General features: G+C 40.7%; 1 long non-coding RNA gene across 1 annotated transcript; it reads left to right on the top strand.

The window, feature by feature from the left end:
- Positions 1–811: 811 nt before the first annotated feature.
- LOC147024194 (uncharacterized) lies at positions 812–15,226 on the top strand. Its single transcript, XR_015058806.1, has 3 exons — positions 812–885; positions 7,451–7,509; positions 14,058–15,226. It is a non-coding gene; the product is annotated as an uncharacterized LOC147024194 (long non-coding RNA).
- Positions 15,227–17,902: the final 2,676 nt, after the last annotated feature.

The raw sequence follows: 17,902 nt of genomic DNA, 5'->3' as shown, positions 1-17,902 counted from the left end.
GAGTGCATTGGGGATGGGTGGTTTCATCCATAAGGATGAAGTTGGGACCATGCTGTTGGCCTAAAAGGGCAACTACAGGTGTAGTTTTATCATTCTTATATCTGACACCAATTATAACTCTCCCTCCAAATGATGACAGATAAGTTATTCAGGCAACTTGAACACCTGCAGCCAATACCATCAGGCTGCCACCAACCAAACTGATTGAACTGCCTAATGACATAACTAGCAAATCACTTCCCCTGCACCTCGTCCACAGACTCGAACATATCCCTCATTGAAGTCTCAGGTAAATCTCGATTCGTTGTTGGAAATAAAATTGGGCAAATGGTTTATCCTCTGTATATGACATTGCCTCACCAATTGGAAGCACTGCTGTTAATTTTCGAGTGATGCAGATCATTGGTCTCCTGAACCTCATTACACAATACTGTGAAGCCTGTTCAGAACTGTCTAAATATATTTCATTATTGATTGCTCTTTGCAGGTCATTTTGGAAAGATTTTCCTCTTGAAAAGTGGGTGCTTCTGGCAAGGTTGACAAAATAACAATCCTCATGAGACGTTGTATCCCTTGGGCAACTTGAATGAGGTCTGTCTGTGAATTGGACAGTCTGATAGTACCTTGCCAGTGCCCTGGAATTGATGCTTTCCAATCTAATTTTCATAGCAGTCAGGGCAGTTTGAGACATTTCCCCTTAAACCATCCTAGTGGTGTGAGCCAAATATTTTGGTGTTAAGTGATGCCTTGCTATTCCTAAACTAACTGAAACAGTATGGGTGGACAATTTGTCGAGAATTGACATGGGTTGTGTCCAGACATGTATGCTGATTCTGTGGGAGGCGTGCGTGACTTGCGGCTGAATCTCCGGATTGCTCAGTTCAGGTAACTATAATTTGTGGCATTGTATGTTGCACAACCAATTTCATGATTGTGTTTCTTTCATCAGTTCACATGGTTTACATACATCTAAGTTCTGACCCATAAATATACAAACTGTGAATCTATCGTTTATTTCACATATGTTTAAAATTCGTTGCATAATTTATTTTTGAGGAGTATTTATTTAAAAAAAAATATATATATATATATATATAATTAAAAATATAATAGTAATAGCAAATAATTAATTAATTATAAAAATAAATAAATGAGAAATGTATTATATAATGTCTTGGATTTATGTGAGTACCTCGTTCGTCACATTTTTGACGCTTTACTTTGATTTTTGAGTTCATTTCTCTCCGCAACCACCCACATCTCTGGTTCGTTTTATTGATTACACTACATTTGCACATGAAAGTCATCCCAATAAAGCTCACGGGTTTGTTCAGTGCATGCACTTATCGAGTGTGTTTTAAACGGTGTCACAGGAATGCTGATGCCACAATAAGAAACCTATTACAACAAGCCTTGTACGTGGAAACGCAGCATTCGCTAAGCTGCTCACCTGCAGAATGAATGCCAGGATTAATGGGTCTATGAGCTCCTTTATTTCACTCGAACTTTAACAAAGACTTCGATCTTTCAAAGTGCGTAAGTCATGCTTGCCATGAGGGACCTTAACAAATCAGAAGATGGTCAAACACTTGGAATATGTCTTTCAATTCTGACAACTCTCACACTCATTATCTCTCGACAAAATAATAATCTGGCAAACCTTCCTCTCTACTTTCTACTTTCTACTTTCGAGGAAGTTCAGTCATTCAAACTCCTGGGTCTCACGATGTCAGCCATTATTTTTCTTCGGAAAACCCCATTTCAAAGTTGGCCTCCAAAGTCAGCCGTCGACTGGACATTCTCCATTATTCAAAGTCCTTTCTTGGCACACCTGAATTCTTATCAACCTACAAAGCTTTTAATCCACAGCTTGATGGAGTACTGCTCTTCCCTCTGGGTTGGCTCCCCTGCCTCACATATTGCTCAGCTTGACGCCATGGAAAGCAAGGACTTTAAAATTATTGGTGTCTCCCGCAATGAAGCTGAGTCTATGGGCTCATCACTTTCCCATTGCAGACACGTCGGTGGTCTCTCTGTCTTCTATGTCATCCTTTGTAGTCTTGCACCCTCTGCTCTTTCTGTGCTTTATCACCCCCAGCTTTATGCAGGGTGCACACAGTCCACCACGAACCATTTCAATCTCACGAACTTCCACATCCTTTTCAATCTCATTCTTCCCTTCAAGTCTTTCAGACAGCTGTTCTCCACCGTCTCAGATCATCCCCCATCCCAAACCATGTTTGTTTTTTTACCCTCGTTAACCTCACTCCCACTCCCAAGCCCACCTCGTTCCAAATTTCCAGTTTTTCCTTCCTGAGAGTTTGCTTCCGTATCCATCTTGTCCACCCAATGGGTCCTCCCCATCCCCTCGCATCTTTCCGCTCACATCCATTGTTTGTCCAAGTCTCACTCTATTCTATCTTTCAACACTGCTGTTGGTATTCCCCCCCCCCCACCCCCTCTCTTTCTACTGTTGCTTTTGTTCTGTTGCATCCTCATCTGTTCAGTGATCTCGCTCTTCCACGAGTCTTGACTTTGTCTCCAAAAATATACACTGTACATATCTACACTAATAAATGTGTGTGTGTGTGTGTGTGTGTGTGTGTGTGTGTGTGTGTGTGTGTGTGTGTGTGTGTGTGTGTGTGTGTGTGTGTGTGTGTGTGTGTGTGTGTGTGTGTGTGTGTGTGTGTGTTTCTTCCATAACTCCAAAACCATGAAACCTATCAGCCTAAAACTTTGCATACATACGAAGGGAACTCCAAGGAAGTGTATGAGTGAAAATTGGATGTTTGGTTAAATTAAGACACCCCTTTTTAAAGATAATTAACAGCCATATTTAATTATACATCCTTTATTAAGCCATCCTCTGCCACTTCACTCTCTGAGATCTCATGGCGTATCCTGGATTACCTTGCTGTGGTCTGAAGCTGCCGTATTTTTTGGCCTGCTCAACTATGCCTTGACTTTGAACAGGCCACAATGATTTCTGAACGATTAAGCACTCAAAATGTTGGGTTGTTTTCACTTTCCTTGCTGATATCATCGAATGCCTGATGTTCATACCTACGAGTAGCTGTATTTATAATGATAAAGTCATTAATATTTAAGTTCGGGTCTAGCTGATGGCGTCACAGTTCGGACCTCGGATAGATGCAAGGCTGCGCCGGTTTTCTTCTCATAAATATGTCCAAATACAATTTTTCATGGAAGTTATAGATGCATTTCACTACATGTTTATTATAAGCTGTTAGATTATACAAGGATTGTACATGAATGCTTTGAACATCGTGTTTTACGATGTGGAAGAAGTAGCTGAGAATACACTTCTCAAGAGAAAATAAATTCTCTTGAGAATACAAGATGTCGCTGGTTTCGCTTTGAGTGGCCTTGCATTTAGTTGAATTTTAATTACCTCCAACACTGAAGGTGAAGGGGATTATGTTTTCACCCCTTTCTGTATATTTGCTTGTTACTTGCAAAATCGAAGATTTTTCAAGTACATTGGTCAGTCGATTTTGTTATTCTGTCAGTTTGTTTGTCTGTTTGTCTGTTTGTCTGTTTGTCGCCTGCAGGTCACAATTTTAAACCGAACTTCAGGTCAATGAATTCAACCAAGAAATTATTGTTGAGGTCAACATAGACCAAAAGGTCAACACAGGCCGAAGGTCAACAACTCAGGTGGTTTTTACTGAAATCTCAATTTTCATCCGATTGACTTGAAATTTGAAGAGGATTTATATTTCAATTCACCGAATTAAACAAGCAAATCATTTATGAGGTCATCATGGACCAAAAAGTCAACATAGGCCAAAGGTCAACAACTAAGATGGCATTTCTAAAATCCTCAATTTTCATCCGATTGACTTGAAATTTGAAGAAGACATATTTCAGGTCACTGAATTCACCGAGCCAATTATTTTTGAGGTCAACATCGATCAAAAGCTCAACATAGTCCCAAGGTCAACAACTAAGGTGCGATTTCTAAAATCCTCATTTTTCATCCGTTGACTTGAAATTTGAAGAGGATATATATTTCAGGTCACTGGATTCACCGAGCCAATTATTATTGAGATCAACATGGACCAAAAGGTCAACATCGGCCAAAGGTGAACAACTAAGATATTATTTCTAAAATGAGGTGACGCGAGGAGGAGTGATGTAAGGGACACATCAGCCATTTTGGAGTTAATGCCATATAGCACTATTTAACCCTTCCCCTATCATCCGAGCCCATCATCATCATTATACTAAAAAATGTCGCTTGCATCACTCCTCCTCACGGGTCCTGATATCCTCAATTTTCGTCTGATTGACTTGAAATTTGTAAAGGATATATATTCCGGGTCACTTAATTCAACCACCGATTATTTTGGAGGCCAAAAGGTCAACATTGGCCGAATTTCTAAAATTGTCAATTTTTATCCGATTCACTTGAAATTTAGAGAGGAGTTGCATATTTGGTCATTGAATTCAACCACCAATTATTTTTGAGGTCAAATTTGTTTTATGGATTTTGCAAGTATCGTGCACTGCATGACATCTTCTTGTTCTGTCTGTTTGTCTGTCTGTTTATTGCCGGCAGGTCACAATGGAAAACCGATCTTCACTAAAATTCGCCATATGGTAGAGTTTGTCAAACAGAAGAAGCCTATTGTTTTAGGTCAAAACGTCAAAAGGTCAACATCTTACGTGAGATTTCTAAAATCGTCAATTTTCATCCGATTGACTTGAAATTTGAAGATAATTTATATTTCAGGTTACTGAATTCAACTAGCAAATTATTTTAGAGGTCAACATAAACCAAAAGGTCAACATAGGCCCAAGGTCACAACTATGGTGGTGTTTCTAAAATCCTCAATTTTTGTCGGATTGACTTGAAATTTGAAGACGATTGACAATTCAGGTCACTGAATTCAATCAGTGAATTCTGTTTGAGGTCAACATGACAAAAATGTCAATATAGGCTCAAGGTCAACAACTAAGGTGGCATTTCTAAAATCCTCAATTTTCATCCAATTGACTTGATTTTGAAGAGGATTTATATTTCAGGTCACTGAATTCAATGAGCCAATTATTTTATAAGTCAACATCGAACAAAAGTCAACATAGGCCGAAGGTCAACAACCTGGAACATGTCTTTCAATCCTGACAAATTTCTCTCATGTCTCTCTGAAAGGACTGTTTGGAAAAAACCCCCATCCACTTTCTCAACAATCCTCTGGAAGAAGTCCTTTCTTTCAAGCTTCTGGGTCTCACTATCTGCCATGATCTTTCCTGGGAAAGACATATTTCCAACCTGGCCTCCAAAGCCAGTCGCCGACTGAGAATCCTCTGTCATGCAAATTCCTTCCTCAGACCACCTGAGCTCCTGACGACATTCAAATCTTTCGGCCGCAGCCTGATGGAGTACTGCTGTCTCCCCTGGGCTGGTGCTCCTGCCTCTCACCTTTCTCGGCTTCACGCTGTGGAAACCAAGGCATTTCGGATCATTGGTATCTGCTGCGATGAGGCTGAGTCTTTGGGCCTCTCACTGTCTCACTGCAGGCAGGTTGGTGGCCTTTCTGTCTTCTACCATCTCCTCTCCACTCTCACTCCCCGCCACCCCCCCCCCCCGCTCTCTCTCTGCAATTTGTCCCCACCATATTTCCGCAAGGCGCTCAAGGTCTGCCAACAAATCCCTTCTGGTAAAACTACCAAAATCATGAATCACTGCTCACCTTCACTCTTTCATTCCTCTTTTTCCCACCTTTGGAATAAACTCCCTCACTCTGTTCAATCCCATTCTTCCCTCCAGAACTTTAAAACAGCTGTTCACCACCACCTCTTATTGTCCCCAATCCAAATCCTCGATCTTTTCTACCCCCATTAATCCACCAGAAAACCCACCTCCTTCAAATTCACTGCTTTCCTTTCTGAAATCCCTGTAGTGTCCGCTTGTGTACCCCCATGTTCCCCGCCCCATAACTCTCTCTTCCACAGATCTCCTCGTGTCGCTGTTCCCTACTGTTTTGTCCTTCCCACTCCCGCCCCTCTTGTCTCATGCCCCCTTCCTGTGCGTTGTGTGTTAGCTCTCATAAGAGTCTCGACAATTTGGAAAAAAAAATATTAAAATAAAAAAAAAACGGTGAGATTTCTAAAATCCTCAATTTTCATCCAATTGAGTTGGTATTTGAAGAGGATTTATATTCTGGTCACTGAATTCAACAACCAATTATTTTTGAGGTCAACATAGGTCGAGTTTCTAAAATTGTCAATTTTCATCTGATTCACTTGGAATTTGTAGAGGAGTTGCATATTTGGTCGATGAATTCAACCAGCAATTCTTTTTGAGGTCAAATTTGTTTTAAGGATTTTGCAAGGATCGTGCTATGCATTACATCTTCTTCTTGTTTGTCTGTTTGTCTGTCTGTATATCGCCTACACATCACAATTGCAAAGCGATCTTCACGAAACTTCACCACGTGGTCGAGTTTGTCATACAGAAGAAGCCTATTGTTTTTGAGGTCAAAAAGTCAAAAGGTCAACATAGGCCAAAGGTCAACAACTTAGGTGAGATTTCTAAAATCCTCAATTTTCATCTGATTCACTTGAAATTTGAAGAGGATTTCTATTTTAGGTCACTGAATTAAACTCGCTAATTATTTTTGAGGTCAACATAAACCAAAAAGTCAACATAGGCCCAAGGTCAACAACCTTGTTGGGATTTTTAAAATCCTCAATATTAATCCAATTAACTTGAAATTTGAAGAGTATTTGCATATCAGATCACTGAATTCAACCACATATTAATTTTGAGGTAAACATAGGCCATTAAGGTCAAAATAGGCCAAAAGGCCAATTTGGGCCGAATTTTTTAAAATCCTCAATTTTCATCCGATTGACTTGAAATTTTGAGAGTATTTTCATGTCAGGTCATTGAATTCAATTACCAACTAATTTTAAGGTGAAAAGGTCAACACAGGCCTAATTTCTAAAATTGATAGATAGGGACAAAACCTAAATATATCACTATATCTAAAAAGGTTGTGGACGAGTTATGACAAAACAAGGTGGAAGAGTTGGTTTAGTGACAAGAATGAGCAGATTAGATTTTGGTTCAGATCCAGCCCAGAAGTGCCATACAAAACATAAACTGTTCAGCCTGGCGAAGGTATGCGCTCTACGGAGTGCCATTCTACTTTGTTCTGTTTTGCCAAGTGTTGCTCGATCAGTGATTTTTTTCCTTTATTTATTTTTATTTCATTTATTTATATTTTTGTTTACGAATGATTTCTGATGGTTCTTTGATTTTTTTTTTCCTGGTGTATTGGCAAACTTACTGTGCTGCCCCCATTTGCTCAGGTTGCTCAACTGTATTTATTTTTCTTTTTTTCTCTTTTATTCATTTTCATTTATTTATATTTTCATTTATGGATGCTTTCCGATGGTTATATGATTTTTTTTTCTCCAGTGTATCGGCTTCAATGTACGTCAGCACGGGAAATTTCAGCTTTCTACGTCACCTGGAAGGTACCGAACTTCAATATTAGTCAATCAATGAGTCATTATGCCTGGTGTTGGCTTAATGGTTTTGTGTGGTGGGCTTGGGATCCTGAGTTCAAATCCCACTTGGCTGTTGAATTAATACCAGATGAGGTTAACTCTGGTTGACTCTGCCTGTCATCCTTCTGAGGTTGGCAAAGATGAGTGCCAGCTTTCTGGTATACTGTGTTCGAGTGGTGACCTGTCCAGGATTGTGTCCAATAGCCAATGAGACTGCTGAGGCAGCACCAATGCTCTTCACAGAGTATGGTTCCAATGGATGGATGAGTCAGTGAGTCAGTGAGTCAGTGATTAGAATGACACACACACATATATATATATATATATATATATATATATATATATATATATATATATATATATATATATATATATATATATATCCATAGATAAGAACAAATTATCTTTTTATATCTATATACGTAGATACATAAAAACAAATCATCTTTTTTTTGTCTAAACTCTAAATTCCTTCCGCACAAGGTGTGGGTTCCTCTGCTAGTTATCGATATAATCCTTCATAAAGAGTACAGATCCTACCTTGTGCATTTACCAAATCTCATCTGGGTAGTGAAGGAGCCTGATCATCCTACGCTTTTGGACCATTCGGATTGGGTTAACCTGGAATATTCACAAAGGTGTAATTAGTTGCTTTATACTCCTGCATTTCATTTCTGATATTCTGCATAGCATATCTTTGAGGTCCTTATTTCAAATTCCATCTTTCCAGTGATAGCTGCCTGCTTGAAGGTCCAACTGAGAAACCTCTTTGACTGTTCATAACACCATCGTCCTTGAGGATGAATAACGGTCAAACTGGCATCCACTCAGCACACCGCTTACAGACAGCCAGCCATCTCTCTCTTTCGCTCTTTCTTTCGCTCTTTCTTTCTCTCTCTCTTTCTATCTCTCTCTCTCTCTCTCTCTCTCTCTCTCTCTCTCTCTCTCTCTCTCTCTCTCTCTCTCTCTCTTTCTCTCTTTCTCTCTTTCTCTCTTTCTCTCTTTCTCTCTTTCTCTCTTTCTCTCTTTCTCTCTTTCTCTCTTTCTCTCTTTCTCTCTTTCTCTCTTTCTCTCTTTCTCTCTTTCTCTCTTTCTCTCTTTCTCTCTTTCTCTCTTTCTCTCTTTCTCTCTTTCTCTCTTTCTCTCTTTCTCCCCCCCTGCTTCCTATCTTCGTCTTGAGTGTCTTGACTGAAAAACAGTGACAGTACCACGTGACTGCTTGGCAGCATGATCTGCACTGCAGAATATAGTTTTATGCCCCTTATCATTCTTCACACTGCAAATGATGAGCTCCATTGTAGAATCACCTTGCTGTCGATAAAACGCAGGATAATTAGTTTGTTTTAGCAAGCTGCAATACCTTCATTATACTGTCACCCTATTACACACAAAGGTGGGAGTCTCACTCAGGTTAATAGGATGATGTCTTTACCCATTCCAGGCACACATTTACCCTGCTGGCATTGCTTGTTCTTTTCCCTCGGCTAGACGTCTGCCTTAGCTTGACTCTCATCAAGAAAGTTAAAGTCTGCTGTTAGCTTTGTAAGTATGTTGCAATCACCTATCAAGGACTTTCCTTTCCTCGAGATTAAAAAAAAAGCATGCATAATTGCCATTACAATCACACTGTAGTAGCTTATTACTGCTTGAAAAACAAGCATGCATTGTCTTGTGTGTACAGAGACAGATGCAAGGCTGTTACAATTCATGCTTGAGCCACGGGCCCCAGGGAGCTCTGCGATTTTCGCTTCACAATCCAAGGGCAGATTCCAGTGGCTCGGTATTGTCTGGCAAGGCATGAAACAGCTGCCAATCCATGACAGTCAGATGTTGGAGCTCATACTGTGAGTGCAAAGATGTCTTCATACAGTCATACTTCATAGTACAACAGGTGATCTGAAGGTTGCCAGGTCAAATTATCTACTCTTTCCAAGCCCACATCCACCTCAGTCTTCCCCCTTTTACATGGGCCGGCATGGTACTCATCCAAGTCGATATTATTCTGGAGTGTATCAGTTATCAACTGAGTCAAGCTCTCACTTGCACAGTGGGCACATGGACCTGCTCTGGAGATGGACCTGAAGAGTTGGAGCATTTTAAGATGGTGGAATGAGATTAAAAAATAAATTAATTCCCCCTTTACAATCAAAGATAAAACGTTATTGAGAGCAAGATTTTGCTAATCCACCTTCAAAATTGAACGTCTTGATGTCGTGTGCACAATTCGTACGTTTTAGTCCACAAAAAACACTTTTCATCTACTCTGAATGTAATAAAGGATTTTTACTAATATATACACTTGTTGAAGAATAACTAAAGGATAAAGTAATGATTCTTAAATCTATTCTGGAACTTGCCATATATATTCAAATCTGCCATCCATATTTTGTAAAAGTCAGTCGTACAAGGTGAGATTTTATGATGCTGTATCTCATAATGGAAAAGCCACTTGAACAGAGCCAGGCCAGCCATGAAACTGCAACATGCACTTGTTTTGCACAAGTAGGCAGGAGCTTTGGGCAAGGATAGCCTTGAGGTGTGCGCACTCTCCTCTGAGTTGGCCAGTTTGGGTTCGAATCTCGACCCAGCAATAAATCATCACACTGGTGTTTCCTACTCTGGACATCGGTGGGACGTGAAGCCAGAGGACAAGTCTGTCTTCACTGGTCGTTGGTGGATGTTAAAGTTCCAACAGTGTCTTACCTGATGAGTCTCGTTATCCGCAGAACCCTGAATAAATTACAAATCCCTGCTCTAACGTGCAGAGGGGGTAGTGAATGAGGGGCACAGCCAGATTCCGAGCATTGATGGAAGCTACAGCTACAGGCAGGTGCTGGACCCAAATGAAAGAGTAGGAGAGGAGCAAAATAGTGGTACCATGGCTGATTGAGATGAACACAATGACTAAGATCGTGCTCATTAGGACTGCAGACCTCTTGGTTTTGATCCATTTTGTCATCTGTATGTTTTGCATGATAGAACAAGGTGGCATATGCATCCCATGTTTACTTTTGGACAATTACATGAATAAATATGCCTCCAAGAAAAGGAATGACACTTTTTCATCTGGATGTCATATATATATATATATATATATATATATATATATATATATATATATATATATATATATATATATATATATATATATATATGCAAACATTTCCAGTATGCAGTATATAATCCCTATCTCAACAGCTTGCTATCCACTTTACATGAAGTGCCATGAGTGTTTCTCTGCGGAGAGGTGTGGGGGCATAGTGCCCGCTTAATACGTCGTGGTAAGGGCCCTGTTATGGCATGAGACGCATGTGGAAAGGCACCATTTGACAAAAGGAAAACTTTAACCAGCATCGATTCACCATGCTCTTTTCAAAACGCATTACCTTTGAAGTTAGTTTATCTAGTTAGGGAAACCCTGCTTCCATAAATCTATGGTTTATCTTCCTCTTGATGAGAATTTCATTTTCTCAAATGGGTGATTGTGATAACTGAACAGATCTATGATTGTCCTCCTTAATCTGATGAGAATTTTATCACGATCTCATGTCAAGTGTGGAGAAATTCATTAAAATCTCATAAATATCTGTATGGCAAATGGAAGACTGAGATATCGGAAAACACTTTCTGCCCTCAACGACCTTCAGCAAGTCTTTACCGATTATAAAAGCATCGCAAGAACAGGGGCATTTGCACATCGTTCCCAATGCCACGTCAACAGGCAGCACTGGCACTGACTGTAGGTGGTGCTGTAATCATGCAGCCAATGTCAAAAAGCCGAGAATAATTATATCACGGGGAATTTAACGTCTTCAACTGAAATGTACGATGTCTCCGACAACCATGGCACAGAGGTAGCACGCGCTTCCTTCGAGCAGTTGAGTCTAGCTAGGTTCGAATCCTGACCCGACTACAACCTGTCGGATTGGTGCTTTGCTGGCAGGGTGTTACATCACAAAGTGTCCTGTCCGTCGTATGAAAGTAAAGCTGGCTGTCCCTTCTGCAGGTATTAGCTGGTGGATTTTAAAGATCCTGCGGTATCTTTTGCAATGAGTATATTATGAGTTATTGTCAGCATCCTGGACGACGTGCAAGGCTGGATTCATACCTGAGCAAATTACAAATTCCTACCACCTTCACTTGAACGTCAGATCTAACCAACTGGTCCTTGAAATACTTGGGCAAAAACGTTACCCAGTCGACCCCACAATAAGGTGGGAATTATTGGGTCCATTAATGAGGTAGTAGTACTAGTAGTAGTAATAATAGTTGAAAAGAAGGCAGTGTAGCTGAAGGATGGCATGCACCGCCACGCAGCGGTACTTCCATAGAATAGCAGTTTCCAGTAATATACGATTCCATCAGAATTTCAAGACCACATTGGCCCATTCAATGGCGAACTTGCAACCAACTGGGGGTATCCTGATGGGACACTATTTAATCATGAGATGAACCTCAGATTCACGGCACGGTACACATACTCTGACCAAGCACCGAGTTGACTAGGTTTCTACCATGTGACTGGCATGACATGTTCTGCATGTTTCAAGGTGATGAGACATGAAAACACAGTACCAATTAAATCGTTTATTTATAAATAAATAACTAGTCGTGCATGTCCTCTCATGTGGAAAATAGTACGGTGGAGCCGAGCAAAGCAGCACTCGTGCAAGGAGTAAATAACAGGCCACTGCATCCACTTGTAATTACACCACTCTCCATGTGTAATCACATCGTCAGCCATTACACTCAGCATCACTAACCAATTCACGTTTGAAGCAATTTCAACGGAGACTCTTCACGCTCAAAAGCCACTAATTCCAGCCATTGTACTTGTACAGTTTTTTTTGGCCATGGAAATCACGTCACAGCTGTACTTTGACACCAGCAGGTGAGATTAAATGTGACACTGGATAATGCCAATCTCAGGAAATCACAGTTCTCTAATCATGCTCTTTTACGCAGGTCGAGCCAAAGACCTTTCATTTCAAAGCTTATTTTCGTCTTGCTGTTGATGCCATCAAGGCAGAAACACCTGTCAAGATGGAACCTTTAAAAAAAAAAGGCTGGCATTTGGAAACATCCTATAATTAGGTAGTTGTCAACTTTTTGGAGAGCTCTCAATCCATTCTCAACAGCTCGCTCGCTTGATTGTGACAACTGAGAAGTTAAAGAGTCTCGACCGGCAGCTCTACTCTTCATCGGCGACGGGCCAAGACGGAATCGGTGCCCGCGCTCTCAAATTGTGCGTGCTCTCATGATGTTCCTCCTTTGCTCTCTGCATCCTGCCGTTTTACTTTGGTGGCCTCCTGTCTTCCTGGAAGCAAGCAAGCGTCTCTTCCATTCACACGAATGGTGCAAGAACAGATCCTCTCAAATAAGGGCCAGTAAACTTACTTCCAATCAGAAGCAAACTCATGGAGTCCATCATTGCTATTGACGTGAAGTCTTTCCTTTTTCAAAATCAATTAATCTATCACCATCACTTTGGATTCCGTCATCGTCACTCAAATTTGAGTCTAATATCCAGCTCTGCTTGCTGAGCTCGCTTGCTGTGGCATACAGGGCTGAATTCATACGTAGCTTTCTGACTTTTACTCTCACAGGCAACATGTTGCTGTCATTGAACCCTCTCATTTGCCCTCCTCTCCCAGATGAGGTTGGGGTGACACAATGCAGTGCATTGGACCCAGTCTCGCTGCTCGTATGCATAAATGACCCCTCTCTCTCTTGCTGGAAAAAACCATTTCTTAGTTGTTGCAGACTACTCCACACTGTGTCACACAGTACATACCCCAATTTCCCTTACCAGCAGGCAGCTGCATCACTCTCTTCTGATTTGGCATTGATTAGATGCTGCTCTGACAAGTAGAATTTGTCTTAAAATGCTGGTAAATCCTACAGTCATGTCTTGTTGTTCTGGAAGGATCAAAAAATAAAACCAAACTATCTATTTCCATGCTCAGTCACTGAAATAAGTTCAGACTTTTGAAAGTGTAGGTCTCACCATCAGCCTGGACTCTTGAGCTGACCCGACGGCAAAACTGTCATCTAAAGTCAGCCGCAGATCGGATGTCTTCTCTTCCATCATTCCAAGTTTCTTCCTTTTTCTTCTTTCTGTGGTTCAGGAATTTCTGTGCAACTGCCACTTCCACCTCATAAAAGCGACGTTTTCGGAACCACATTTATGTTTTCGGTTACATCTCCATCCCTATGTTGCTGTTTGTGTTTCTGTCCAATTTTCCATGTTCAATCGTACCTTGTTGTGCTATATTCATCAAATCATTTTCATGTTGTTCAAGGCCAACTTTATAGCCATTCCAACATCTGGCTGTTGTGAAAATGTTGTGTCCCTTTTGTCTCCGTAATCATCTTTTTGCTTCTTTCTTCCCAAATATTGTACTTTATACATCCTTAACGGCGTCCCATTTTCCCTCCTCGCTTGATAAAAAAAAGTATTTAACTTTAATTTTTTGCACTTCACAACAATCTCATTCTACTTCGGTTTCCTTCAGCTTGGAGATATTTCTCAGCTCGCCCAAAAAGTTGAGATCTTGCAGCTTTCCGCACTGCAAACTGCCGTGGATGTGGACCGGTGCAAGGCCTGTGGGTGGATTGTGGACGGTGCGTTATCACCGACCTCCATGATCATCCCTGCCAGCGAGTGAAGGTCATATCTCGAGCTTGTCAATGCACAATTATATATCACTAAAACTCTCATCTTGTTCATATGTATGTATGTATGAATGTATGTATGTTCCCAAAATACAGCCAAAACGGCACAAGATAGCGCAAAAATTTTCAGCCCACCTCACTCAACAGTCTCCTGCGGTGTGCAGTATCAAGTTTCATTCAAATCGGGCAACCAAAAATATTATTTAAAAAATCAATTCCCGATTCAGTCAAGTGCTCTTCGGGATTATTTGATCAATGCAAACAACCTCAGCGGTATAGTTCACTGGGGCTATGTTTTTTTTTTAATGATTTTTTTTATCAACCGCTGTCACAACGGGAACCCAACGGGTTCACGGGTCGTCTAGTGGTGAGATAAAAATGATGATATTTACTATTAGTCATGTGTGGAAGGAGGGTGGGGTAGTGGCAGTGGGAGTCGTATGGGCTGTGATTGCCGTTATCCTGTTAGTAGATTAAAAATATAAGGAGTCTGCGTGTGTACGAATCCTTCAAACTCATTGGCTGGACAGCTGGCCTCACTCCATCCACAATAATTATAAGCAAGAAAATCATATATCCACCATGTTAGTGCAATGGTAAGCCAGGCCTCAGGAGTCAGCTTAAGGGCCAGTGCAATCTTCCTGACCTATATAACCATGATGTATTATATATGCACATTAAGCACTTGGCATGGTTTTGCTTCATGTATGTAACCATGTTGTGTTTTTTTTTTTTTCATTTTTGGGAGTGCTCTCTTTATACCCCACCATAAAAAAAAAGGTTTTTCTACCTAATGTTTGTGCACAAGAGGATGTCTGAGGTTATGTACATTTCAAGACTGAACAATGCGTCATCCATCATGAAAGGAAGGTACAGTGAGTTGCTGATTTACGATGTGGATGTGTTCCTAAAAACTGTGACGTCATATGAAATTACGTTATTCGGATATGATATTCCCACATGCATCGTGTTATACAGTAATTGGGGGATGCATTGCCAGGGAAAGGCTTTGGTCACCCTCATTTAACTTAACCTTCACTTAAGTACATGTTGGAGACAAAAAATAAACAAATCGATAAAGAACTCGATTAAAATAATGTATGAGTACAAATAAATAATTTCATCTTATGTGTTGAGAGTCGAGGGATGACTGGGAGGGAGAGGCAGGCCTTCATGTCTCGGAGAGACTGCTCTAAGAATTTGTGAGCTGGGAAGGCAAAGGGGGAGGTAAGCTTGGAGTGATACGGCGCAGCCCTCTCGCATGAGGCGCACAGTGAATCTGGCATCAAGCAATCTCAGATCAGCTATCGAATGGGCCGTGCGGAAAATGTGGAGCGGAGAAGTCATCACCGAGATGCCGGAATATGGCGGGATCAGAGCGCCAGAGAAGTATGGATCGTTTGTATGATGACGAATCGTGTGTTGAGAAGAAGAGACTACTTAAAATTTTCAACTTAAAATTTTTGAACGACATACCTATCTAACTAGCACCACGTACATTGACTATTATTCCATAATGTGTTTACGACATTCCATTGAAACGACGTAAATAGACTCAACATAAATCGGTGACTTACTGTACACTTTGGTTACAACACAGAGGAAAGAGAAGTCATAGACATAATGCATATTGATACGACAAAATAGATTGACATGACTCCCTCCTCCGGCATGACAGATCTAAGCCTCGGCCTGGTGGAGGAGTTGCTCTCTTCATCGAAGATGCTATGCCTCACTCTCCGTGCTCTGCCCTCACTCCCCCACACCCCCAGGAATACCTCTGGCTCCGGCTTCCCCTCCACTCTCACCTCATGTTTATATGTGTACTGTACCGTCCAGCAAACAGTGATAACTCCATTTACACCTCACTCGCCGAAAACATGGACCAACTTCTATCTTCTCATCCAAACTCTCTCTTCCTCAAATGTGGCGACTTCAATTGTCATCATGCCAGTTGGCCAGGTGTAGGTACCTCTCTCATCTGTCATGGCATTTCAGCAAAAGCTTTCTGCGACTCATTCGGACTGACTCAATTGGTCAACTTCCCGAACCGGAACTCAACCAATGATACTCCATCTCTTCTGGATCAGATTTTGACAAATTTTCCTGAAAATATCTGCTGTTCTTCCTTTGCTCCAATTGGTTCTACTGAACATGTGCTTGTCAAAGTGGAAATCTCTCTGGCTGTTATTGGAGAACCACCTCAGTGCCATCAAATCTGGCATTTCACTCAAGCCGACTGGCAGGGTCTCCAAGCAGCCATCAAACTTCAAGACTGGTCTCCAATCCCTACTTTCTCCAACATCAACTCATCCTGGGAATTCTTTCAATGAAACTTGCTCTCCCTCATGCACAGATTTATCCCCTCTCGTCTTCAGTTGTCCTACCCATCTTCCCGCCCTTGGTTCACTGAAACTTGTGGTGAGGCAGTTGTCCTGAAACAACTTGCCTTTACCTCATGGAAAGCAAACCCAACTGAGGACAATCTCAGTTCCTTCCATAAAGCTCGGAACAAGTGTGTATCTACCTTCAGGAGAACCAGAGAACAATATCTTTCTAATCTAAAGTCTGAATCTCAAACCTCTCTCACTCCTCCAAATCCTGGTGGTGTCTCATCAAATCTATATGACAGGCAAAAAGAGCAATCAGAGATTGCAGACCCTCGCCAGGACTTGTTTTGTGTTGTGTTTGTGTATTTTGTGTGGTGTTTACATTCTGGTGTGTTACATAATTAATGAGACATAACGAGAACTGCCACATTATAACTGCTGGCAGCAATGACTGAGTACCAAGACATCCTGCTTTGATGCAACCCCGCTATGATCGGACACCTGACCCTGACCCATGATATTTATTATGATTCAATTGAATTTAGGATGGGATTAAATAAATCAATTCAAATAAAATTCAATTCAATTAATAAATTCAATTCAAATAAAACGGAAGACCAAATAGGTACAGTCCTGCATTGGAGTCATCAGAAGGAACCCGAACAAGCAAAAGGAAAAGATGAAGTCATTAGCAGGAACCTGGATAAGATTCACATTTCAGCTGCTACTCCTCTACCCTCAAACCCATCCAGGAACAGCCAAGTGAGGCTTATTCAAAAAAATATATATATTATCCCTGTGTCGTAAGAGGCGACCAGGGTTGCGTCAGGAAGGGCATCCGGCGTAAAACATGTGCCAAATCTCTATGCGGATCATACGGATGATCCGCTGTGGCGACCCCTAAAAAGGGAGCAGCCGAAAGAAGAAGAAGAAGAAGATATAGATATATATATATATATATATATATATATATATATATATATATATATATATATATATATATATATATATATATATATATATATATACATACATACATACATAAATCAAAAAGAGCCCAGATGAAAAAAAAATTCTGGCTGCGACACATCTGATCAAGTTGAAATTAAAAACATGTATTCCCCATAATTATGAGATCATAATTGTGAAGTTTCACATTGATAGATGAATCATTTCAAGAGAAAGAATTTTTTAAGATTTTCGCTCAATCCAATTTGGCAGCCAGATCATGTGACCTATCAATTATTCGTGAATACCCTGGTATCATCAAGGCTTGGGGGACATTTGTGTGAATTTTCCCCTCGATCTGTCCAGTGATACAGGAGAAGAAGATTTTTTTATTGGTTTTGTGGTAA

Source organism: Eptatretus burgeri, chromosome 6 (assembly GCF_056783735.1).
Source record: "Eptatretus burgeri isolate ZD-2024b chromosome 6, Ebu_testis_v1, whole genome shotgun sequence".
Taxonomy (NCBI): Eukaryota; Metazoa; Chordata; class Myxini; order Myxiniformes; family Myxinidae; genus Eptatretus; species Eptatretus burgeri.
This window is presented reverse-complemented; position numbering and strand designations above follow the sequence as displayed.